Genomic DNA, 25,088 nt, shown 5'->3' with positions numbered 1-25,088 from the left:
ACAAAACTTAGGACTGCATCAAATGTCAGCATCTGCCTTTCAGGAATTTAATTAGCTGTATTTAAAGAGCATAAAAAGTAATTTACTCTGTGATAATGAGACCTTATTTACACAGGGTAAATGATGTCTGTTTTAAACAAATCAGCAATTTCTTTTACATTTTAAAGTACCAAAAATATATTTGTTTTGGGTTGTATTTTCATCCTGTGTGTAGTAACACTGGTGTGGAGTTTTGAATGATAAGGAACAATCGCATGGGAGTCGAGGGGAAACCCTTTCAAATATGTGTGAGAGCTTCCTGTTATGGGAACATGATTAAAAAGCAATGTGTATGTGTGGGGGCCACAGCTGGTGGGGGGGAGGTGGTACAGGAAACCCCTTTCATATGTACAAATTTCTTCTTGAATGAGTTTTATTCAAGCTGGATACATTTCACACACAAACAAATGAAGATGCTCTGCACGTGGTCCAACACAGCAGAAGGTAGCTGTTCTGTTTTGCTCTCAGGATCGATAATTGTTGGCGGGTCGTTCACAGCTTTTGTCTCCCAACCTGCGCTCAGAGCTGGGATCCGCAGACAGTTCATAACAGCCTTGTGAAGGGGGAGAAGCTCCGTGCCTCTAAGCAGTGCAGATCTGAAGGCTTCTTCAAGGCATGTGCAAGGTTACACCATGTCAATCCACACTGCTTAAACGGAGACACTTCTCTGCCAGATGCTATATGGTGTGTTCGTTGAAGAGGCCAGCCATATCTCATCTGCAACATGGTGCCCAGCCAAAAATCAATCTTATGTGAAGTTTCAGTGTTGATTTAGTTTGATTTAAAGGTACTGGATCTAAAACTCTGAATTAAAAGCAGCACTTTGCTCAGAAATCAGAGTCCTGTAGTGAACATATTCCTTGAATGGGAACAGGTAAAGTTTCGTTCCATGCTGAAAGGTAGGGAAAAGAAACACTAGGTTGAGGATCCTTACCTTTCAGCTTGGAATGAACCTTGACCTATTCCCTTGCAGCCTACACATGCTGATGCAGCTCCCTGCTCGAATGTGGTCCTTGTATGCTGTACTTTATACTATATACAAATGAGTACTAAGGTTAAGGAAGCTTGTTTCCCCCCAACCTCTTTTCTGTGTTTTGCTCTTTCACACACTCCATGGCTCCTAAAATCCCCTGTGCTTAGCCTTTCTCCTTGCTGTTCTTTCTCTTCTTCACCCTTCTAACCTCTCATCCTCTTCCTCTCTTTCCATACTCAGATCGCGTCTTATCGCTGAGCCTTCAGGCCCAGCTTGTATTTCTTCTCACCTCTGTCCCAGCCTCTTCTTCCTCACGTACTCACCCCCTTTCCTCTCTCGTCATCGGGCCTCCCTGCGCCCTCTTAGTCTGTCTGCCTCTTTAGGCTCTCGGCCTTCCTGTCCTTCCGAGCCATTTGCCTCCTCATCCTCTTCCTCGTTCCCACAATCCCCAACCTCCTTGTTTCTCGCTCTTCCCCCCTTGTCCACCCCCCCCCCCCTTCTCTCTTTCTCTCTCAAGTTTAATTGAGTCAGTGAGCAGTTCACCGCCCTCCTCATTCCCCAGGATCCCTGAGCCCCTCCCTCACAGGAGGGGTACATTGTTTGCCCCGTCCCACTGATGTAATCCCCTTGGCTGGAACAATAAGTAGCCCCCTGGCCACTGAGAGGCATTAGCCCCCCAACGAGAGATGGGCTTTCAGCAGACCCCCAAACCCCTCTGCTTCTCCCCCTTGCCGACACCGCCCCCAGCATCTTCTCTGTATGGGGGTGGACTTTGCGTGATCAAAGCCCGGGCACATTTGCTTGTTTATAAGTCTGTTTATTTATTAAAATGCTTTCCCAGGAAGGAGCCTGCTGAGATGACAGGCTGCGACTTCGAAGGGTGTTAGTCAGGCAGGACTTACCACCCAATTTCAGTGCCGGACCTGTCTTGAAACTAAAAAAAAAAACTCGGCAGGGTTTGAACAAGTGTCCTGATGCAGGATAAAAGCACAATACAGTGCCAGGTCAGCCATAGTCTGAATAAGATCTGTTTTTATCCCAGTTTGGATGAGCATCTGGTTGGGTCGGATTTACATGGGTAAGAATAAATAATTTAAAAAGCGAACTAACTGTTTGGCCCAAAGTAACCAAAACTAGCATCTTTATCAGCATAAAGAGCATCACTCTTCATGGTGCAAGGAAATGTTTGTTCTTGTCTGCTAGCGTTTGTGAAAGGATGACTCATTTTCCTAATTAGCCTCCCCCGACATAGAAGTAAACTCAGCTGAAAGCACATGCAGCAGTGGAATCACATGGTAAAGTTCTGAGGAGGGAGACTGTGTGAGAGAAGGTGAGAACGAGGGCGTAGCATCTGTCCATCAGAGGTGGTTTGATAGGAGAGACGCCCTCTAAGCTGGGGCAAGGGCCCGGGTCAGCGGGTTTAGTTACTGGCTGTGGTGCAGGAGGGGTAAGGTTGACCAGTGGTGCGGTGATATGAGTCAAACAAAGCGGATGTGTACAGTGAGGGCAAAGAGGGTAGATGGAGTACTGGCTGTGGGCTGGGCCACAGAGAGGGCGGGGGGGGGGGGGGAATTGAGGAAAAAAAGGGCTGAGAAATTAGAAAAGACTCCTAGAAAAGAGCATGTTAAACCCAAGTGAATAATCCAAGATCTTACAAATAAAAACGTCCCACTAAAGGATTGCAGGAGTCCTGGAGAACCATCAGGGAAGCAGTGTGTTGTTTTAAGCCTCGCTGATCTTTCGTAGAGGACTGGGCGCGTGCTTTTTCAGACAAGGCAAAGAGCGTTTGGGATGAGATAGAAAATAATATTTTTTCTCTGTTTTGTCACTTATGGCATGGCACATTCCTAGCACTTTTTTTTTTGTTTTGGCTCCACCTTTACAAATATTTAAGAGGCGCGCCAAGAAGAAGAGTATTTTTGTGTTGGCCTTTTCCGATGGGGAGAACTGAAGACAGTTTCCTTTGCTGCCAGCAGCTCTTTTAATTGAGATGAATGAGCGCACATCTTGTCCTTTTATTGCAGTAGCTGTACTGTACTTGTGTAAAGGCAGGTCCTGCTGTTCTCCAACCACCTTGGAACAGAACAGATTATGCAATCACATACAGTATATATATAAAATGCCTTCTCTGGCCATGCTGCCTTTGTTAGCCATGTTTTAATGAAAGACAATATAGTGCCTAACATTTGTCCTGCTGTTATATTTCATTTGTCTTAGATTTGTTCTGATCTTTATATCTATACTTGTCACAGTGCTGGCCTGAGGTGTGCTCAGTAGTTTAGGGTTACAGTGCTGGCGTGCAGTGCGTTTAGTAGTTCAGTGGATAGTGTGGGGTTGCAGTGTGCTTGGTAGTTCAATTTTTAGGGCTCTGGGCCGCAGTGTGTTCAGTAACTCAGAGTTAGAGAGCAGAGCTGCTGTGTGATCAGTAGCTCAGTGTTAAAGTGCAGGGCTGCAGTTTTCAGTAGCTCAGTGGTTAGGCTGCTGGCCTACAGTGTGCTCAGTAGCTGGACTGGGGAGTGGAAGCAGGCTTAATGAAATACGATGGCTGTGTCCTTAGTATCGAAAGGTGTGACATTGTTGCTGTTATGAGTCATGTGAGTAACAGGATTTACAAAAAATTAAAAATTTAGGCAACTTATTCATTATAACCTGCCAGTTATTACATATCAGTGGGGTCATTTAAATATTTTTTTTTAAAACTGACCATTCACCCCCAGATGTTTCCTGACCTGTTTTATTTTTCTATGCTGCCTGTTACCACACGAGCGCCTGTGGTGAGCTCTGCAATGCTGCAAATTAATTTCGTCTGTAAGCCTGGTGTGTAAAGATCTCTGAATGGTATTATCTGTTCCCCCTTTCCCTGAAAGCGGAACTCCAATCCTTAGCCCTTCCTCATGATGCGATGCCCAGAGAGATGGTATCTATCTCCCCCTGTTCTGCTCCTCCTCTCCTCTGGGCACATCCCCCCCCCCCCCCCCCACCTCCTTCTCCTCTCCTCGCCCTTGGTCCCAGCATCTTCGCTGTGCTCAGTATGATGTTCTTGTTGGGGGTGGGGGGTTGAGGAGGAGAGGACTCTGTCTCGCGGTAGTTTAGCGTCAGCGCTGCCAGATCTCATACCCAGCCACTGCAGCAGGCAGGCAGGCAGGCAGGCAGGCAGCGAGCGGGGGCTGTACACGCCAGCGCGTGCACACTGCGAAGGGAAACGAAAATCGGCAAAACTGAGGACCACCACATCCATACCCCCCCAGCCCCCCAGCATCCCACCCCCAACAACCCCCTTCCTCCCCACTTCTCCGCTCCGTGCATGGCCGCTTCAATAATATTTATAGCGCGATCTGTTTCTCTCGCTCTCTTTCTCTCTCTCCCTTTTTTGTGTGTGTGTGTGTATATTTCTCTTTTCGAGAGCGCACAAGTCCAATGCCATGGGGCTGTCCCCCCGCCCTCCCTTCAGGAGCTGACAGATAGACAGCCGCACTGTTCTCTCCGTGTCTGCCCTGCGCCTCCCCGGCCCCTGCTCACCCAGGCTTCCAAGCCAAACACAATGCAGCCCCTTTCTCCCGAGGTGGGGGAGAATACGGCCCTGAGCTAACAATATCACCAAGGCTGTCTGAATGACAGGGAGTCCCATTGTGTCGTGCTGGGGGGGTTAACACCCATGTCTGGGCCCAGTGAATGGTATTATTGTGTCTGAGACACCCTCCTCTCCCCTCAGGCCCCACGGTCCCTCTCAGCCCCAGCGTAGTCCCCTTCCTCTGCTATCTTTACACAAATCAACAGTGGCTTTTCACAGACTCCCACTTCTCAAAACTTTATTTCTTTATTTCCCCTGACTCGGGGGGCTCCTGCGCATTTGTTCTCCTTTTCTTTTTTTTTTGTGGAAGGGTTGGGTGGGATATTTGGGGTTGTGGGATGAGTGCATGTGTGTGAATTGGGGGGGTGTATTTTCATAGAGCAAAGGCACAATAAGCTTGTGAGTGCGTAAAGGAATGTACCCTGGGGCCATTAACATAATAACAGGGTGCTGAAAGTGTTTGAATAATTTTAGATAATTCAAGAATATAAAAGAAAGGGTATTTGAGGTTTCCTTGTGGAATTTTTGCACCCATCATTTTTTTAACTGAGGTTTTTTTTTTTACTGTAGGCCAGAGCCAAAGGTCTTTGCATTGTCCGTTAAATGCGGATAACTGGAGCAAATCTCAAAGCCTGCTGAAGAAGGGCTGTAAACGCAAAAACAAACTGGGGAGCATAGCTCATTCTGGCAAAGTGGGTCCCTGTCACAGCCGCAGTCACGACATTCAGGTCTGCGGTACCTTAGTTTAGTCCGCATCGTTTCTGCAGGAAGTCATGCCTCTGCCTTAAGACTGAAGGCAAAAGTGTCACAGTGTCATGAAGAAGCTGCATGGAAGTGCATTAAAACCAGGAACATGAGGCACTTCTTTAAGCAATGGGTTGTGGCAGCATGCCTAGCAGTGTTGTCGACCTGCAGACCCCTGACTATGTTCAGGAAATGGCTGGATGAGTTCCTCGAAGGGGTTAGATGTTTCAAAGGTCACCTCCAGTTTGTAACTGGAAAATGCAAAAACGAAATGCTAAACGCTCATCAGTCTGAAGATTGTATTTCATTCGTCCTTTTTAGCTTTATTTTTAACGCACTTGTTATTGTTCATTATAGTTTTTCAAATCTGTGGCTTTTCTGTAAAAACATACCACGGGCAAAAAGAACACGACATATTTGGCAGGCAAAGTCTGAGGCTTTGTGCATTAATTGAAAATTTATAGTGGCTGATACTGGGAAAAAAACCACTCTGAAGCCCTATTATACATTACAGAGTCTATCATCATTTTCAAGGTTAGACCATGCTCTCCTTTCTCTCATACATTGAATCTTTAGACATTCGGGCAGCGCGTGTGATGAGCAACCAGCAAAAGTTATCCTGAACTTCTTTTCTGATTTTTTTCCCCTCTCCTTGTTTGCATGCAGTGAGGAGGAGGAGGACAAAGCCGAGCTTCAGAGCTTCAGATGAACTCGGGAGCAGCGCACAGCTGTTTGTTGCCACAGGCGGCCTCTCCATCTCTCCATCTCTGCGAGGATCCGGGGCCAGCCAGGAAGCGGCGGAGTGGGCAGCCGAGGCAAGCTACCGTACCCACTGGCGTCCCGCCTATACAAGCAGGCAGCAACCGCGGGAGAAATCAATACGGAGGAGGGCGGCTGGGGGTCGCTCCACACAGCCCCTGGGCAGGGAGCCCAGGGAGTCCTCCGCACATCTCCCTGGCTCTCTCCGGCTCTCGGAGCGCTTGGGCTGGAGCCATGCCGGCTGGGCTGCATCAGGCGGGGGCTCAACCCTGAACCGCTGTGCACGTGTGTCTGCGTTGATATATGTGTGTGTGTGGTTTTGCCGAAGGGCCTTTACTCTCCAAGACCACTTGCTAAAAGTTTGCCAGAAACAAAGAAGAAAACCAAAGGTCTTTTTTTTCTGCATTTTTTTTTCCCCTGATCACATCTTCCGAGCTCTCCTTGGACTGAATCATCCAGAATTCATTGGAGAGGCCTCTGTAATGCAGCACTGAAGTAGCAGTGTTTTGGCTTCAGTGATACGCTGAGCCTGACCTGTAACTGAAGAACGTGCCTGAAGACTCTCTGGAACGTTGTCTTCCATGGTTTTTCACCCCCAGACTTTCACCTAATTCTCCCTGAAAGGCTTCTGTGCACCTCGGAGGCCTAAAAGCCATGTGCCTGAAAAAAAACAGGGATTTTCCAAATGGAAATGCAGGCATTAACAAGTTTCTGAATAAGCAGTGAAACATCCATATACAGTATGTCTGATGGGGGTTTTATTCCCCTTTTTTCAAGAGCAAGATGTGTAAAATTCACAGGATGTGGCATTTCCAGAGCAGTGAGGCGCAAAGCAGAGAATGTTGGTATCTAGGCCCTGATGTACTCCTGTGCTCCACCCTTCCGGCTCTGGGACATTAGTGGAGACATGGCACCGAAAATCGCATGGATCCTGCAGAGCTTAACAGTAAGCATTGATGATCACACTTCCCGGCTTCTCTAAAAGTACGCAGAGACTCATTGCACTTTGGAATCTGATCTGGCCCTGTCACTTGAGACTACTCAGAATAAACGAGGTGCCAATGCACATCACTTCCAGCTTTCCTAAACTTCCCAGCTCTCTGTTAACTCCAGGATGTCGCAGGCTGACGTCTGAGGGAAGTTTGCTGCTGTGTAGTCAGTCTCAGCAGGAGCAAGTGCAGCCAGTGCCAAAAAGCTCAGGGGAAGTAAAAACTGGGCTTGAACTCTGCATCTTGCTCCAAAAAGACTCAAAAAACTCATCTGACTGGTGCAGGCACAGCGTGGACCTTTCCTTTCTTTTCCTTCTGAGATCTGTGGTCCCTTGAGCCACCTTCATCTCAAGACTTTACAGACAATGCAGGAAAAAAATCCAAGTGTGGAAGGAAATTCACGGTCCATCAAAACTTAATCTAAACCAATCAAACTTCAGGACGGGTGGAGTGCAGGTCTGGGCTCCATGATCCAGTATTGGTCTCTGTAGGCCACCTGGGAAAAGCAGCTGGGGCCAGTGTGTCCCAAGAGCGCCTGACCTGTGACAGCAGCAGACTTCTTCCTGGAAGGGGTGGACAGAACCCTAATCTCAAGGCGCAGCTCACGACCGGTAAGCTGTGATTTTGCTCCTTCACTGATACTCATCTCAGCAGTACCTAGTCCTGGACCACAGCACTCCAGCTTCTTCAGGTTATCATTATATCTGAGCTCTTCCTTGCTTTCATGATCCCTATCCCGAGTTAGGAAATTGACTACGTAAAATCCCTTACCATAAAAGGTGATCGCTGGAAATGTTCAAGATATCAATAATAATTGATAAGAAACTGTCAGAGCCACTAGATCACTTTGAGGGCTAAAAGAAAAGGTCAAATAGGATCATTGGATCAATGAGCTATCTTTTTCTAAGGAAGTCAGAAGTTCTGAATAGCCTCATCGTATTTGCAGCTTTTCTTATTTTCTTTTGATTTCATTTGAAATTTTAAGATATGTAGGATGCCTTTAAAATCACAAGTGCAATTAACAGGTGTAATCCACGTTATGAGGGATTCAATTAAATACTTTAATTCATTTAAATGAGACAATGCTTTCATGAAGGAGAGGTAGACAGTCCTGTTGTGTAGCAGCCTCTGGGCAGCTGTAGTTGAGTTAGGTTTGTACTTGTATTTTAATTAGTGTCTGATTAACACCTGTCAAGTGGTTATTTTTTAAAAGCAATATACACATTCACTTAACAGTTTTCAAGGGGGGTTTGAATGAAATTTAAAAAATCAGTTTGGCCTCGTTGGGTTACCAATGATCACTGAGCGCCCCTAGAGTGAGTGGCTCGTTCTTCCCCCGTCATCCCAAATCCGTTACTGCCATCTCGCCATGAGAGGGATTCACTAAGTTCCTAAAAGAACCACAATGTTCCGGAAGCAAAAAGAGAAGATGTGTAAGGTTAGATGTAACAAAAAAAAACATTGCCTTTGCTCTCCAAAGAGAAAACTCCTGCCACTGTGTTTTACTTCCGCTTGCAAAGTGCTGAAGCAGGTGTTCCCCTCCGGGCTGGAATATGACGGCAGGGTGGACCGTGGGGGATGGAAGGCTGGCATCGCAGAGAGTGGCACTTCACAAAATGGCCGCCCCTTGCAGCCGGCTCTCTGGGAGCCCAAGATGGCGCCTGCTTTGCATTCGCCAGCTGCGGAACTGTGAACGATATGCAAATCGCGGTTAATTACATTTGCATGCACTTGATTTAATTAACTCTCATGGCTCCGTCTGTGGCGCTAATAGCCTTGGCCACTCACCAGACACATATAGAATGGCGTCTATATATTTGGCTCATTTTTGAGGTTCAAATTTGGGGGCGTTGCAGTAGTAGTCAAGAAATCTCCTTTCTCTCTCTATCCTTGAGATTTTTTTAAAAAAATGAATAATGCACAAAATTGCAGGATTGCATGGGTGTTCAGTGGTAGAGTCCCACATGCTCTGCGCCATACGGGTGGTGTAATTATTTCTCAGTTCCTTTTTTGCTTTTGGGGACAGAAGAGAGTAATGTTACCCACTACTCTGCCTACATCCCTACTAAGCCTCTGGACTCCTGGCTGACAGGTTGTGGGTTCGAGTCCCTGCTGCAGACGCTGCTCTTATGCTTAGAGGGAGGTCATTTACACCAGTTGCTCCAGTCCACCCAGCAATAAAGGGGGACCGGGATTGCGTGGGGTCATCACTGCGATGGAGGAATCATACGGTCATCGATCAGCTTAGCACTGCAGAAGCCATGAGCTGTGCTCCGTGCTCTGTTATGCACTTCACTTTTGCTACCTTTCTGTTTTCGTCTTTTCATTATTCTGCTACCTTTCTGCATTTGTTCTGAGTAAATCGGTATAGATTCTGTGCACAAAGGACATAAGGGATCGTATCACTTTGAAGATCATCAAGACAATCATAATAATTAATAATAATAATTGCTTACACTTATATAGCGCTTTTCTGGACACTCCCCTCAAAGCGCTTTACAGGTAATGGGGATCCCCTCCACCACCACCACCAATGTGGCAGCCATAGTGCACCAGAACGCTCACCCCACATCAGTTATCAGTGGGGAGGAGAGCAGAGTGATGAAGCCAGGATTATTAGGAGGCCATGATTGGTAAGGGCCAATGGGAAATATGGCCAGGATGCTGGGGTTACACCCCTAATCTTTTCGAGAAATGCCCTGGCATTTTTAATGACCACAGAGAGTCAGGACCTCGGTTTTACGTCTCATCCGAAGGACGGCGCCTGTTTACGGTATAGTGTCCGTCGTCGCTATACTGGGGCATTAGGACCCACATGGACCGCAGGGTGAGCGCCCCCTGCTGGCCCCACTAACACCTCTTCCAGCAGCAACCTTAGTTTTTCCCAGGAGGTCTCCCATCCAAGTACTGACCAGGCTCACACCTGCTGAGCTTCAGTGGGTTGCCAGTTGTGAGTTGCAGGGTGATATGGCTGCTAATCATGGAGAAGTTTAGCAGTTACCATGCTAACCCAGGGGATGTACAGTCTTCAGTGCTCACTGTCCTTCTTGTCCACTCTGTTTCAGTGATTACATGTTATTTTAGGATTCACTTTAGAAACAGTTGTCTGTTTAACCCAGAATAATGACGTCCCTGCTACGGTGTTTCTTGGCACCCCTGAGCTGATTGTCAGTGACACAACCACAAGTTTAGCTGATAAACAGTTTAACCAGCCAGACCTCATAGCAAACCACCCTGTTAATGGTTTGTCTCCTTGTGTGTTTTTAAGAAAACTCTAGGGATGTCAGACAAATCTTTCATTTATTTCAGCATGAGCTTGCTTCGAAATTTGTCAGCTCTTATAAAAGTAAGGATTATGTCATGAAACTTAAACCACCTTTGTGTCAAGAGTTCATGTCCATGGTTTGACTGCCCCACTTCATCTTTTACTGATGTGATAGTGAAATATACTCTATTCATTTATTTTCTACTTTGGGTTAGGTTCAGCTGTATAATACACATATTGTTATACATCTGTTTGAAATGACACCCTATGACATAAACAGTGGCTGAATTGATGTATTAAATCATTAATATATACTGAAATGGACTATGGGGCTATTTCAGTATCCCAAAGATCAGTACAAGAGTTGCCTGTCTGGACCTGAAAGGGTCTTCTTCACAAGGAAACAGGACAAACATGTCAAGTTTAAATTTGGGTCTAATAAATGACAGATTCTCAGACTGTTGTGTAGTGTTCTTTGCTCTTTCTAAAACAAATTATTTTGATTGATTTCATACCCATAAGCAACAGTGTTGTTTTTGAAACTGTTGGTGAGAATCTGTGCATCTGTTGAGTGTATATTATAGAATTGTGCTGTACTATGACACCATCTAAAAGGTTCATATTTTGTATGTATAATACATTGGACATACATTTGGAAATCAGTAGTAAGAGACAATAGATCCATTTGGGGATATCTAGCCAGACAGTAAACGGTAAAACAATGTAATCTCTTTTTAGCTAACCCTATGATTGTCACAAAAATCTCTGCATGCTGTTAATTGCTTGCTCAGACAGAGGACCTTACAGTAAACATAGGGCTGTTGAGTTTACCTTCGCCAAGTAATTCAAAATGTTGTGCTGGATTTGGCTCAGGTGGTGATACAAAAGAACATAAATTTAAAGTCGCTTTATAAAAACCTTTGAATGCAAGTGGTGCAGGTCTGAGTCAAGGAGAAAGTGTGGTGTGTATTTTGCTTATGACAGTTGCAAAAAAACGAAAAGCAAACACACTTTGCACTGCACCTCTTCCTCCTTCGTCATATTTGCACGCGGCTCGTTATGCATGCTGCTCCCTTAATTGGCATGAAGCTAAACCCAGAAGAATGGCTGGCAATGAAAGTGGCCATTTGTTTCCCAACCTAACGACAGGATTCGGCCACGCTCGCCAGCGAACTAGACGGTATCCAGTGTGTTCAAAATGGCGGCCATGTTTTTCGAGAAAGGGGGACTCCGCGAGGAGGGGGTTCGGGGAGAGACTGTCTGGGATGGCGTGCAGATAGAGGCGAAAATGGCAAGAAGAATGGGAACACACCGCGCGTGTGCGTGTGTGAGCCAGCGTCTGTGTGTGTCTGCTTGCATTTTCAATTTGCATATTCAGAACAGCTGGGGAGCCCATATGTTTTAAGATGCGCCAGACTAAATTGAGCCCAGCAACCACAACTCCCCCCCCCCCCCCCTTTCTCCTCCATTTGCTGCCCCACATTTAACGTTTAAGGTTTGGCATGAACCCACGTAGATACATCTTCACACACACTGGGAGATACAAAAAGAAAGAGGGGGAAAAAAAAGCTTTTATGGTAATCATTACTGGAGCCATGTGTGTAAGTATACCACAGCAATTATGCAAAATTCTGAGCAAAGAGAAGAAGGAGGCATGGTACTGTAAATCCTGTTAAAGGTGGAGCAGGCTGGCGCATGAGGAAGAGAGAGAAAAGAGGAGATTGTGGTTTACCCCTTAGGTGCCAGAGATAAGGAGCCCCTCCATCAGTACTGGAAGAGGAAGCTTTATTGTGCCTTTAGAGACACCTTAAAGGCCTCCGACAGAAAAGCCACTCTGCATGAATTGCATCTTTGTGAAAGTCTGTGTCTACATCAGTTATTCTGAATGATTTTGAAACAACAACAACAAAAAAAACACTGTAAGCTATCAATTTTGCGGTAGCACCAAAGCATGTATTGATATTTAGGACAGTTTGAAGGCAGGTATGATTCAGCAAAATAAACTGAAAATAAAATGTTCAGGTCCCAAACTTCCTAAAAAATATGGATTCATATTAGAAGTCACAGATCATAAAAAGCCATAAAAATAGGAAAAGAAACTGATATCTGAATCTTGTAATAGATTAATATTTTTCTAGGAAGAAAAATGTTTTCCTGGCCTTGCATTCGTAAACATGAGAATAGATTTTAGATTGAAATGGGACCCTTTAAAGCAGATTAATGGACACGTGGCAGTGTATTATTTTAAGTGTTCTTTGTGCATTTACATTTGTACCGTTGCTTTGTTACTGAATGAGGAGGGCGATGTGCTTCCATGTCAAATCAGGTATTTTAAAAATCATAGGCAGTGGTGTCATTGATGAGTGCACACCTACAGAAAACAGTCTGCGGCAATTCTCAAAGCATCAGAGTAAAAGCCAGCTTCAATTCCAAGAATAATACGACAAAGTTCTTTCACCTCTCTCAGATTCAGACTTCGTACAGCATCTTCCAGAAGGCTGGCAGATTGTGCTGTGTAATGGAAAGTACCGGCGGTTATTCATTTAGTCCCTAAACACTCAATTTTAGCATTTCTCTTTGGTGTTTCATTGCCTGGAACCTCCTTGAGGTGCATGTATGGACCAGAATGCAATGCATCCTTTTTTTGTGTTCCCCTTAAATGAAAATGCAGCCCGTGGATAAGCACCAAAATAACTAATGGTTTGCCAACAGTAGAGCCTGTTGCGAGACAGACATGTAGAACGTTTTTCTTTTTTTCTACTGGGGAGGAAAAACCAAAACTAGCCGCTCTTATCTGCATCTGTGGTTAAAACGGAACAACAGTTTACTCACTGAGAACCAGTTTGTGATCGGCAGTCCTTAGTTTCGATGTTGACGTTTTTGATGTCGAGATTTTTGATGTAAGGAAAACTATAGCTGAAACGTTCATGTTTTGCAAACACTGTGTGGGTTTCACATTTTTACATACCAGTTCCGAAAAGGTAACAGAAAAGACTAGCCAGTGGATTTATATGTCTTCAGAAGAGATTTTTTTTGTTGTTGTTGTTTATGGGTTACAATATTTCGTATTTCATCACTCCAGTAATGGGAACATTACCAAAAATACGAAGTGCTTAACTTATTAATACAGCTTCACTGGGACTGGAATTCATTCATGGGAGAGTGGACTTGAATCACAGACTCCTGCTGTGTCTTGCTCCAATATTACAGAATGAAGTGAAAGGAAACATATTAATACACAACATACATGATCAGAAGAGAATCGTCTAGATCTTCAGTTCTTGCTAAATATACTCCAAATGGCCTGACTCCTGAAACAGATACATTAGACCGTAACACTGGAGAGGGGGTTACAGGCTTTTAATTTCTTCCTTAATGTTACAGCAGGCGTTGTTTTTTAGAATTTCTGCGGAAATCTTTCAACCTCCACAAAAAGTAATATAGTGAAGAGAAATGTCATCACTTTTTGGCAAAGAGAACAATTGCAAATTGAATATTTGACACGGAGCCAGAAAGTAAAGGCCCTGAGAAGATCATATGCTAAACAGAAACATTCAGGCATTTTATGGTGGTTTGGAAATTTTAAAGAATCAAAATTTAGGAGTCTGCAATACCAGAAAAAAGAGTACAGAAAGAGCAAACAGAGTATTTTAGCAGTGCACCTAAACAAGGAAAAAATGCACATTATAAATTAGTGTCCATTATGAATATTATTTATCCACCCATTCACTTGCATAATATACTCTCATAATATACAGCTTTATTTTTAACATTATAAAGTCACAGGTGACTGTAAAAATAAGTGCATTAAATTACATCTGAATAAATTGTGCATGTCTGGTGGAGAACATGGAGCAGAGAGCTCTGGGCAGAAGTCTGCAGTCAGCGAACTGGGGTTTTTAATGAAGAGGTGAGCAGGATGTCAGGAGCCCAACAACCCCAGGACAGTGCCTGCTGTCATCGCACGTGGGCCCCCTGTCCCTTTCATCGTGAGGCGCAGAGAGAAAGACAGACAGAACGAGGGACAGAGGGACAAAGCAGAGCTGTGCACAGCGCACAGTGCAACCCACCAGCCGGTTCGGCACCGGCAGCCGGCCGCTAGCGTGATGGCGCTGCTAAACTCCGAGAGAGGGAGAATAAAAACAGGAGAACATGCAAAATAAAAGCAAAAAAAGAACAGATGGGTGTACAAGGCATGGCCAAGGCAGAAAAGGGCAGTGGAGGGTCCTTTCAGTTCAACTCCCTCAAATCTCAAAGGGAAGGGGCAGGTTTGGCGGCACGGGCAGAGTCCAGTAAATGGAGTCCCAGCAGCAGCACACAACGCGCTCCATAAATATTATATTCTGCCGGAGAGACGCGCTGGAATTCAGAGAGGTGGCAGCCAAGCGTGGGAACAAGCGCAAAGAGTGTACAATCCCGTCAGGCGCTGGCTAGACAGCCCAGCTGCGCTGAATGCCTCCGCAGCAGGTGAAGAAGGACCCCGGAGGTCAAGGTCAAAGAGGGGCCTCATCTGTTATGCGGCTCTGGCTGTCTGGGCCCAGACAGCAATGTGTTTGGTTATTTAATAAGGCAGCCCGGCCTTCGTTTGCATACATGACAACCTCAGGCCATTCTAGGAAAACGCCAGACAGGCTTGAGGATAAGGGGATATTGCCATCATCATTCACCACTCCCTAGCCACGCCACCGCCACCCCCCCCCCCCCCCACACACACTACAAATTTGCTGTCTGTGTCTTTCCCTCTCCGCTTTCTGGATTATGACATCGCTGCCTGGTCACGGCACCCCCACCTCCCACTGTCTCTCCAAGGTGCAAATCCGTTACACTCTTCCATGCGTTTGTGCATAGTTTTATAACCTCCCTCCCTCAGGACGGCCCGTTTACTCCCTTAGCTTCTCATTTGGCCTTTTTTTTCTCCTAAGCTGCCTAGGTGGGACCTCTTTTAAAAAGCTCATTTGCCAATACGCAGTTAGCTTTGCTTACCCTTCACGGGCCCGTTTTCATTTTAGACAATGTCAAAACCTCCACAGAGACAAAAAAGTCCTGTGTTAAAAATCTCCTGGTGCAGATCAGCTGGCTTATGCAATATGAGAGAAACAAAAGTTTGAGAAATCAGCTTGTGCTGTGTGAGAATAGGGCATTTAGAGACGATTGTCCATAAACCAGCCATGTTTTGTTACTGGTGCAGCGGGTGATTGGGAGACTCGCTGTGGCTCAGCGCTGTGACTGCAGGTGACAAGAAACCCTAGATTGTGCCTTGTGTGAGGAGGAGGAGCAGTTTGTGAAATGGCAGGCGTGGATGGTGCCGCAGGAGGACCGGCTGGTCTCCCAGGGACAAAGAGGCAAATCTTGCAACAAGTAAAGAGATGCGGTCCAAGGTTGCAGGCAGACAGAGCTGCCTAACTGGGTAGGAAAAAGTCCCCTCCAGGGCTAGGATTTCTGAAGGAGCCACACGCTGATGAATAGCACAACACAAACCAGCACGACCCGAAGTCGAGCAGCGCTTTGGTGCAACTCTGAGCCACAGTTCCGTTTCCCAGCGTTCGCGGTGTGGTGGTGGTGCCCAGCAGATCCAAAAGCCAGAAGAGGGCTCGTTGGAAACTTTGGACGGCATCTAGAAACGCATTCACTGGCCCTAGATCATATAGGTCCAGGCTGCACTTAGGAAGACAGCAGGAAATTTTTGAATATGTTTTATTACAAAAGTTAAATGCAGTACAAGGTCATGAATTAGCAGCTCAAATTCTGTGCAGGGATAGAAAACAACATTATGGGAATGAACTGTTACAATATTATGTGTACCTGCGTGCACGAAGGAAGAATACTTAGGAGTCTTCTAATGATATTGGTATCCCTTTAAGAGGTGGGCCTTCAATGCTTGCGAGAGGGTTTTCGAAGAAAGGAAGAGAGTGAATGGATGCGGCGCACATCCTCCCACCCTCTGGTAGATTCCATTATTCACCCGAGTTTAAGCTTCATTAGTTCAGCTGAAAGAGACACCCTCCCCTTCTACCACCACCGCCTCAATAGACCTGTCTGACCCAGCGCTGTGCTGACTGGAGGAGCCCCTCCGGGCCCCCGGGCCCTCGCGTCGCTCTTCAATCGTCTCAACTTGCACTGAAATACAGCTCAGTAACGGCACTCTCCTGCGTCTCCTGCCCCCTCCTCCCTCATTCTCTCACCTACCTCTGCCACCCACCCACTGCTTAAATCCCTATCGCCGTGTCCACAAAGTATCTGCTCAGCTGGGGTCAGTGCTCAATACCTTCTGGGGTTTAACCCCCTCTGTCCCGGTGCCACCAGCAGACACAGACGCCCTGCTCTTTTCTTCCTTTGCTTCGCTGCTCCGAGTTGAGAATATCAGACTCGAAGGATCCGTCTTGATTTTGTCTCTCCATACACAGTCTGCATCAGTCCTCCCGTAATTATTCTTATGTCACATTCTTTTCCCCTCACGCGTTAACATTAAATATTTCAGTCTGCACTTTGTCCTGCAGACCTCCATTCTCTGCCTTCCTCTATCACTGGGAATTATAGTCCGAGATGTTTGTACACCTTAACAGATGATTTCCTTGTTTCTTTTGTGAAACGGGATAGGATCATTTTGAAAATTTTGAGAGAGGCGCTTTTTGTTGTTTTTTGATGTATTTGACCCAATTGCGTGGTGACTAGGGACCTGACACTGTTCCGAAATATGAAAATCTAGTCATTAGTCTGGAGCATGAATAAATAAGATCAAGGTCATTTTAGTGACTTAATTAGAGCTTGTTTGTAAGGACGAGGAATCGTGCATGTCATTCAGCAGCAGTAAAAACTTGCACTCTAGTGAGGTTCCTCAAAAACCAGCAAGAGGAAAAGATAGCCCAGTTTAAGAACCAAGCAGCATTAAGGGCATTTGCCCTCTTGCTGGATGTCTGATACTTCTAGAAACACTGTGCCTGTGTTTAAAATGTGTAGTGTAAGCATATTTCTTCTGATGTGTAAATTAATGTTCTAACCTCACATGCACAAACAGTACATGCAAAATAAAGGTTGGATACACTCTAATTTATACTTGTCATTTTAACACTCCTGTTAGTCTCACTTTAGAACAGCTAATCATCTGCTATCATTTTGTTCTGTCCACAACGCACTTGGCTCTCAGCTCTTGCCTGTAACACATTGTCAAGCCAGGCCCTTCATCCGAAAACTGTTATATCATTTTTTTTGTCATTTTAGGCAAAGGAGGAAAAAATATGCAACATAGACATAGGATCTAAATGTGTAATTCTGGTTTCTTATCTGTAAGTGTAAAAAAATTCATTCAAATGTTATGACATTTTACTGTTCTGTCCATTTAGTGAGGTCCGGTTTCCCACTAGTTCTTACCAGTGTTGAACTTATATACAGAGAGTGATGCAGTTGGAGGATGTCTGTGAAAAGATCGTAACGATCTTTTGCGGTTCTGAGATTATCCCAAGAGTCTTCGCCTACGGTTCTCAGTGTAAAGGTTTTGTCTTTGTGTTAGGCTTGGCACATGGCTCTGCAACACACATGAGCTCTCCCACCCTATTTTCCTGCTGGCCCACTGTCTCCACGGACCTCTACTGCTGGAGCTGCTGGATCTCTTCACCTTAATCCTCAGGCTCTTGCCCAGTTGGAAACACACATTACTGCATACATCTGACAAGGTCCGTCACTATAGGGACTCCTGGAAGCCTAGAAGGAGAAAGGATTAAGATTTTAATTTTTATTTCACTTTTTAATACAATGTGCACATTGTATACAAAGAAGTTTCATTTCCCAATAGCGAAATGAATTACGTATAGTGCAAATTAAACATCTGAATGAAGAGGGGGGTCCTTTTCAACAACCCATGGCTGTACTGTACCTCTGGGAAGGATGGAAGCCCCAGTCAGCACAGCTCACAAGTGTTCTGTGCTTGGCCTGGGCACACCCACTCTCCAAATCTCTGTCTCCTCTGCAAAATCCGCTTCGCACAAGGGCTTCGGAAAATTTGCCCGTATGCTTTGAAAGATAGAGGGGAAGAAAGAGGCGGTTGGGTTTGGGGAACAGCGCTGTGGGAGGACGCACGCGTGTGAGTGTGTGTGCGTGCGAGTGCGTGCACTGGTTGCTAGAGAGCAGGAATTGCAATATCGCAGCAGTGGGCGCGGAGCCTGCAGTGACTGCCGGAGACAAGGGTACAGGGGTGCCGAGAGACTGACGCATGCTCCGGTGCAGTAACACAGCTCTGCACAGAACGAGCCCTGTTCCCGTGGACAAATGCTCTCCTGCTTGTGCCTGTTGGGTGGCACCGCAATTAGAAGGCTCCACATATGACAAATATGGAGCAAAGCTGATACCCAAAGCTGGACCATCAGCTTGTTCTGTCCCTCCTACCCAGCATGTCTCTTAAAATAAAGCACATCCTGTGTGTTTTGTATCACTAATCTTCATCGTCATTTTAATTTTTGTTATTATTTATGATGATCGTTTGCATTGCGAATTCTCTTTTCAGATGATTCCTAGCCAGACAGCATAATCCATATGTAAATTTATTCAAACGAATTCCTGGCCGCAGCTCTGCAGGACTTTTTCTGTTAATTCTAAAGGAGGGGAGTGTTTTTGCCTCTTTTTTTTTGTTCTGAAAAGGGGTTGGACTGGCAAGAATCGGGGGGGGGTGCTATTCTGACCGACGGTGTCTGTGAGCTGGAGCTCTCTCAGCCCTCCTGAAAATCTCTGAGAAATGAATTTTAATGATTTTAAAATGGCTTCATCCCCTGTAATCACTAACAGTGTGCCATATGCCACCTTGCCTTCTATCAGGCACTCACACTAGACAGCTATAGCAACGATTCCAGGGGTCCTCGCTCTGAGTCTGTAGGGGTGAGATGGGAAGGTTTGCGCTTGGAGGGTAGGGGGGGGGGCCAGCATTAAGCCCTCACTAAGGCCATCTTTCCTATTTCTCTAAAGCAGTGCTGAGTATGCATACATGCATTCAGAAGAATATTAATAACCTCCGCTCGACAGTCCCTCTCTGTGCCTGTGCAAGACTGGCGACACTTCAGGTGTGATTTCTAGATCTGCTTTGCCACCAGCTCCTCGCGGCCCCGAGTTTGGTTAAGCCAGCTGTCTTTCCCGATCTGCACTCCCGTTCCCGATTTCACGCCACAAAGTGGGGTGAAGCCACCGGCACTCCAAGAAGCGCCAAAGCACAAAGCTCTGCGCACAATCCCACAAGCCCCGTGCAAAGCAAACTTGTCTTAAAACAAATCTAGACGCAGTGATCTGTGTTCAAATCCAGTTAATCCCCAACGACAAAGGCCTTGGGAGCCCGAGTCTAGACTGTGCAGTACTTGGTGTGACTTCAGATCACAAAAGAGCATCTCATTCCATAGGGTCCCAACTGCATAGCAACCTTCTACTTCTCAATCATGCAAGGTGGATGACTTGAATTGCATCTCTCTTATTTTCAACCTTTCTTATTTTAGTGTGTCTGCAGCCCTTTGGTCAGCTGCTCTCTGGCGTGAGTTTCAGTGGTGTCCTGGGAAATGAGCCTGCCTGCCAGCAGTGCAGTGTCCTTCTTAATCTGGGGGTTTTCTAATCTCAGTGTCTCACCACCTCTTTGGGATTTGCGGTGTCATTAGAAGACCGGATGCACAGTGCAAACTCGCAAAGCACGGAGGGTCTGGGGGAAAGACCGCCAGGGAACAGAACTACCCCCTTCGATTCACATCTCTTCAAGAGCCGAGACTAGACAGTTAACGGGAAGAAGCAAACGGCAGAAGTTGTTGTGTTGTGTTGTGTTGTTGCTGCTTGTTAAATTCCGTTCCGCTCAATTGAGGTTTTCCTGTGTCGTTTTTTTTTTTCATCTCTGGCTTGTTTGTTTGTTTTCCTTTCTTCCCGGGCAACAAAGTACAAACTCCAGGAGCTGCAGGATGCGGTTTGCTTAACAGAGTCTATAAAAGGGCTTTTTTTTTCTTTACGACGGCATCAGCTAACAGCCGAACAATGGCTAAATAGCCCACCCACTGTGAGGAGGTGGTGCCCATGGACTGGAGGGGGGCCCGTATTGCGCTGTATTGGCAAACCCAGCCCCAGTGCCTCATTCAGGGCTTGGTCATGGTCACTTACAGCGGAGAAGATTCACTCAGCTCACGCGAGGGCTGATCCAATGACATGGATTTTTAATGAGGGGCTATGTCTTTGTTGGGCAGACACAATATAGAGACGGGGGCTCCAGACCCCTTGCTCCTGGCAGCTCGCACTCACTCTCACGCTCAGCTCCTCCGTGGTGACTGGCGGGGACAAAGCAGATCAGAACCCGGGCCGAGCCGCAGACAGGAGAGGAGGTGGGCTTTCCTCCTGCTCCAGTGTCAGGGCTCTGTTACCCTCATGATCGTGTCAGCAACGATGACCATGACCCTTTCCACTGACTCAAAGGCCTGTCTTTGCATTCAATTTTCAAGCCATAGTTCTCTCACGTAACTATTTAGCTCACTATAGACTGAAAAATGATCTATTCACTGTTGTACCTTTAATTTCCTCTCTTTCTTAATTGTGCAGCTATATTTTGGGGCCACGCTTTCTAAACACATTGTTCACCTACTAGCAAAGTAAAACTTGTTCAGAGTTTTATTTCCCTTCTGTTTTCAGACGGTAACAGCTCCCTGCCCCAGACTTCAGAATGTTTCACTCTGGGCAGTTTAGAAATCTCATTGGTCTGACTAGAAAAAGTAACATGTTACAAATGTAATATATTGCATAGAATGTAAACTCAAATGTGGTTGTGCTACTTTTTAAAATTTTAATCAGTGCATTTTGGCTTTTAATATATAAAGTAATAAAAGAACAAAAAGCAAAGTTTAACAAAAAAAAGGCTTAAGAAAAACAAACATAAACAAAATTAAGAAAATAATAAGCAGCAGTCTTTGAACATGTCATTAATGTAGTTTGTTTTATTCAAAATGACAAAAGTCTAGTGACTAGTATTTTTGTTTTAAAAATAAATATATTTTAAAAACACCACTTTTACTAGCAAAGATGCAGTTATGAAAAATCCAAACGGAGCTATTTTGTCCTTCCATTATAATTTGAATCCCTAAATATCTAGGAATAAGGAGTGTGATTTTTATATGTAATTAAATGACCTGGACGGAGTAAACCCACTCACTTCAAAAGAAAAATATAGTTATAAAAACGCTGTATAACTGCTCTACTCCAGCTGTGGTACTACTCAGTAATTCCTGGGACACAAAAAAACATAAGAAAAAAAAAGTACAATATTTGATAGGTCTCTTAAGTTTTCCATGACACCTACCATTTTCATCCACGACAAATTTAGAAGACGTAACCATAATTTACTCTTTCCGCAAAGGAAAAAGAGAAAGCGGTTCAAATGTCTTAAATGTATAAAGTGTACAGTGATCCTTGTACAATAACTGGGTTATCCCAATCTACATGATTGCACACTTTTCCCTTTAGGCACAGCTAGGTGCCTCCCCTTTCAGCACATGTTTATAAGTTATGTCTGGACGGCACATCATTAGTATTCATCAGACAACTCCTCTTAAATAAACGGGGCCCCGGAGCATCAGAATACAAAGGGTTAAACACTGACGCCCCCCATCTCTTTCCCATCTCTGTCCCAAACCTTAATGGGACAACAGACAACAGCTGTCTGAAAATGAACATTCAGACATTTAGAAATCCCCCTTCAATCCCCCCCCCCCCCCCCCCCAGAAACACACATTCACCAAAACCTCCCCTTTGGCTTTTTCAGTGTCCCAGACTTTCCCCCCCCCCAACCCCCCCAACACACAGCCAAGCCCTGAATTTATTAGGCATCACCAGGGCTTCCAGTCAGCAGACTGTGGCGCACCATCTCCCAAGCTGTCCTGTCCTGAATGGGGCTCTGTCTACCTCCTCCCCCTCTCCCTCCAATCTAAAATGCTAATAAATCATGTTGCATGACACTTGCGACAATTCACCGGCCTGTCTGCTGGCGTTGCACAGATCTGCGTGGCTGTCACTCCTGGTGTTCAGCTGCAGCGGAACAGGACTCAACCCACCCGGGCAAAGAGAAAAGAGTGGAAGTCCAGGGGTCAGATATTAAGATTTTTTTTAACTAATCTTCACCTTTATTTTAGACTCTGAACAAGTCTCGGTTGGCCCATTCCGCAGGAAATGGCCTTGCAAAAAAACAATTTAAGTGCTGCTGTCTTGAGGTGCACACAGTCAGAATAATGTTGCAAACTGTGTTTGAAATAGCTCACTTCAGGTGCCCAGTGGAGGTGCAGGCAACATAACGAATTAAATCATAGTCTGTTTATTATCTAATGCACAGCTCTCCGGATTTTCCTTTTTTTAATTTGAGAGACCACAATTTCTTTTTGCAGCGATATCATTGCAACCTAGAACATTTCCATGACTGTCTGATTAAAGATCAGATTGAAAATTATTACAAAACCAGTGTTGTTCTGACCTGATCGAGCAATTTTAATGGCTAGGCAGGGTTACCGCAAATCTCTTGCTACATCTGGCTTTACTCATTCTGACGCAGAGGTGTGGCAGTGAAAGCAGCACTGTCTTATCAACTGTATCACCCTGGTGTTGGTGGAGAATATGACCGAGAGCCTCCATGTTTCCCAATGAGAGGTGACGTCCGTGGGACACAGAGCGCATCCAGATATGAATCCCAGAGGCGATATCCGTCTGATCACCACGGCCCCAACCCCCAGCCCCACCCACCTCCGTCCTCACAGCCCAGGGGTCAGTGAGAGTGCCCAGACAGCCCTGCTCATGACCGGTGTCTGGCTGCAGTCTCGGGGTCATCGCTGCCTGACCTCCCCAGCTGATAAGGGCTGCCTGCTGCCTGTTCCCCGGCCCAGATGTAAACAACAGAGCAGCATGGACACACGCCGCACACATGCTCACCTGACAGCAACGCTGCTTCTTTGCTTTCATGAATTGTGTGGCAGTATAAGTGCGTCAGGCCTGTATTTTCAATTTATATGTGTAGGACTAAAATTTGCATATATATTTACAGTCAATGCATTTTTACTCTGCACAAAGACATGTCCTTTCCCTGTCTCTACAGGCTAACCAAGACAGAGGGCAGTGCCCTGTTAATGCACCGTTTTTTGTTGTTTTTGCAGGAGTAATGTGAAGGGTCGAGCTGGACTGCCAGTAGAAACACAGCGTCAATGGTTGGTAGTTGGGTGATGGCTCGTCCCAGCGTAGCTGATGTCTCCGACAGCCTGAGAGAGCTCCGGCTCTGTCTCACCCCCGCTTTGGGCTGAGCCACTGCTGGCCAGTGACCCCAGGCTGGCCTTTCTCTCCTGACCGTTTGCAAGGTGCGGATCAGACATCCCTGTCACGCCAAGGTCAAGAAGGTCCTGAAAATTGCAGGTTAGCGCACAGCTCTGGCCCTCGAAATGCATGTGTAAAATTAGGAGTGCTTGTCTAAGGGCAGGTGAGTGTTAAAGGAGTGGACTTACACACCAGTGCAGGTAAGACAGGAAACTGGATTATCTGCAAGCTATCTTCCTGACGTGTCTGTACAATTATACTTCTTTGGCCAGATTGATTCGATTTTTTTTTACTTGAAAAAAGTTAATAATAATTATTTTGATAATGATTGATCAATCACTTATGAGCCTTGAAACTGTGCCATTGGAGGACTAGCAGAGTTTTACCTTAATGGGCAAGTGACCAAATTCTCCATTACTAGTACAAGGATACTGGGAAAAAACGGCGTAACAGCTAAGTAAACCAGTCTCTCACTTGGATATAGTGACCTCTGACACTTCAAGGGAATCTCCACCCAGCATTAAGGGGCTTAGTAATTTCAATGCAGGAAAAGACATAGTTCCCTTCCCTTGTCTGTTTCTGAGGAGTCTTTTAAATCTGGTCTCCAAGATGCGATAATTGTGGGTAGTTGGGGTAGCCACATTGCTACTGTACTGTAATGCTTGTCAGGACACACTCTGCTACTGGCTTCAGAGATTAAAGGTAAGTAATTGTTTATTGTTATTATTGCCAAGTCATACTTCAGGCCATTGATGGAGCTACATCTAAGAAGATCCATCAATAAATAAAAGGGTGTTTATTGAATGCGCCCTATTATAAATGTGTCTGCAGAGGTGAGTGCCTGACTGCCTGCATTAGCATTTGTGTGATGCGTGCTGTCGTCTGACTCAAAATTAATGTAACGCTGCATGACCAGCATTTTTCCTAAATATTATTTTTGCACATTTGAATATGCTTGTATTTCATCAATAAAAATCAATAATTAAATACAAAGATCGCGTGTCTGAATCTTTTCTCTCCAGTTTCTGTAAGCGTCTCATTGGTTGGCCTCATGAATCTGTTGTACACCTGGGCTACCAGTTTACGAAGAGCTGGCATTGCTTCCTTCCAGTGCCAAAAACACTCAACTTGCAAAGCCAGCAATACTTCGTTTTATTTTTGGTATGGAAATAAGTCCCCACCCACTATTGTCTTCTGTTTCATTCAGTAGAAATGCCTTCAAAGTAAATTAAATGATCAAGTTTCTAGTTTGTCACTGTATGGACATTCTAGTGTGAAAACCCCAATCACGTTGTAAATAACAATTACACAAAGCCAAAATAAATATTGTAGGGGTGCCTTTCGTGACCTGAATCTGAGTTTGGTAGAAAGATGGAAAACTAGAATCGGACTGAATTAGTTTGCTGTAAGGAGCCTCTTTCTAGTTCTAGAAATATGGCTTATTACTGCTTAGTGTTC

General features: G+C 45.4%; 1 long non-coding RNA gene across 1 annotated transcript in view; it reads left to right on the top strand.

Moving 5' to 3' along the window:
- Positions 1-24,623, top strand: part of LOC148813804 (uncharacterized) — a 34,528-nt gene extending 9,905 nt beyond the window's left edge. The window contains exons 2-3 of the long non-coding RNA XR_016086177.1: positions 5,994-7,686; positions 23,477-24,623. This is a non-coding gene — a long non-coding RNA (uncharacterized LOC148813804). The remainder of the gene's footprint in view (positions 1-5,993; positions 7,687-23,476) is intronic.
- Positions 24,624-25,088: the final 465 nt, after the last annotated feature.

This window comes from Atractosteus spatula, chromosome 28, assembly GCF_055471065.1.
Source record: "Atractosteus spatula isolate fAtrSpa1 chromosome 28, fAtrSpa1.hap1, whole genome shotgun sequence".
In the NCBI taxonomy this organism is placed as follows: domain Eukaryota; kingdom Metazoa; phylum Chordata; class Actinopteri; order Semionotiformes; family Lepisosteidae; genus Atractosteus; species Atractosteus spatula.
Note: the sequence above shows the minus strand (reverse complement) of the source record. Positions and strands in the feature narration are given on the sequence as shown.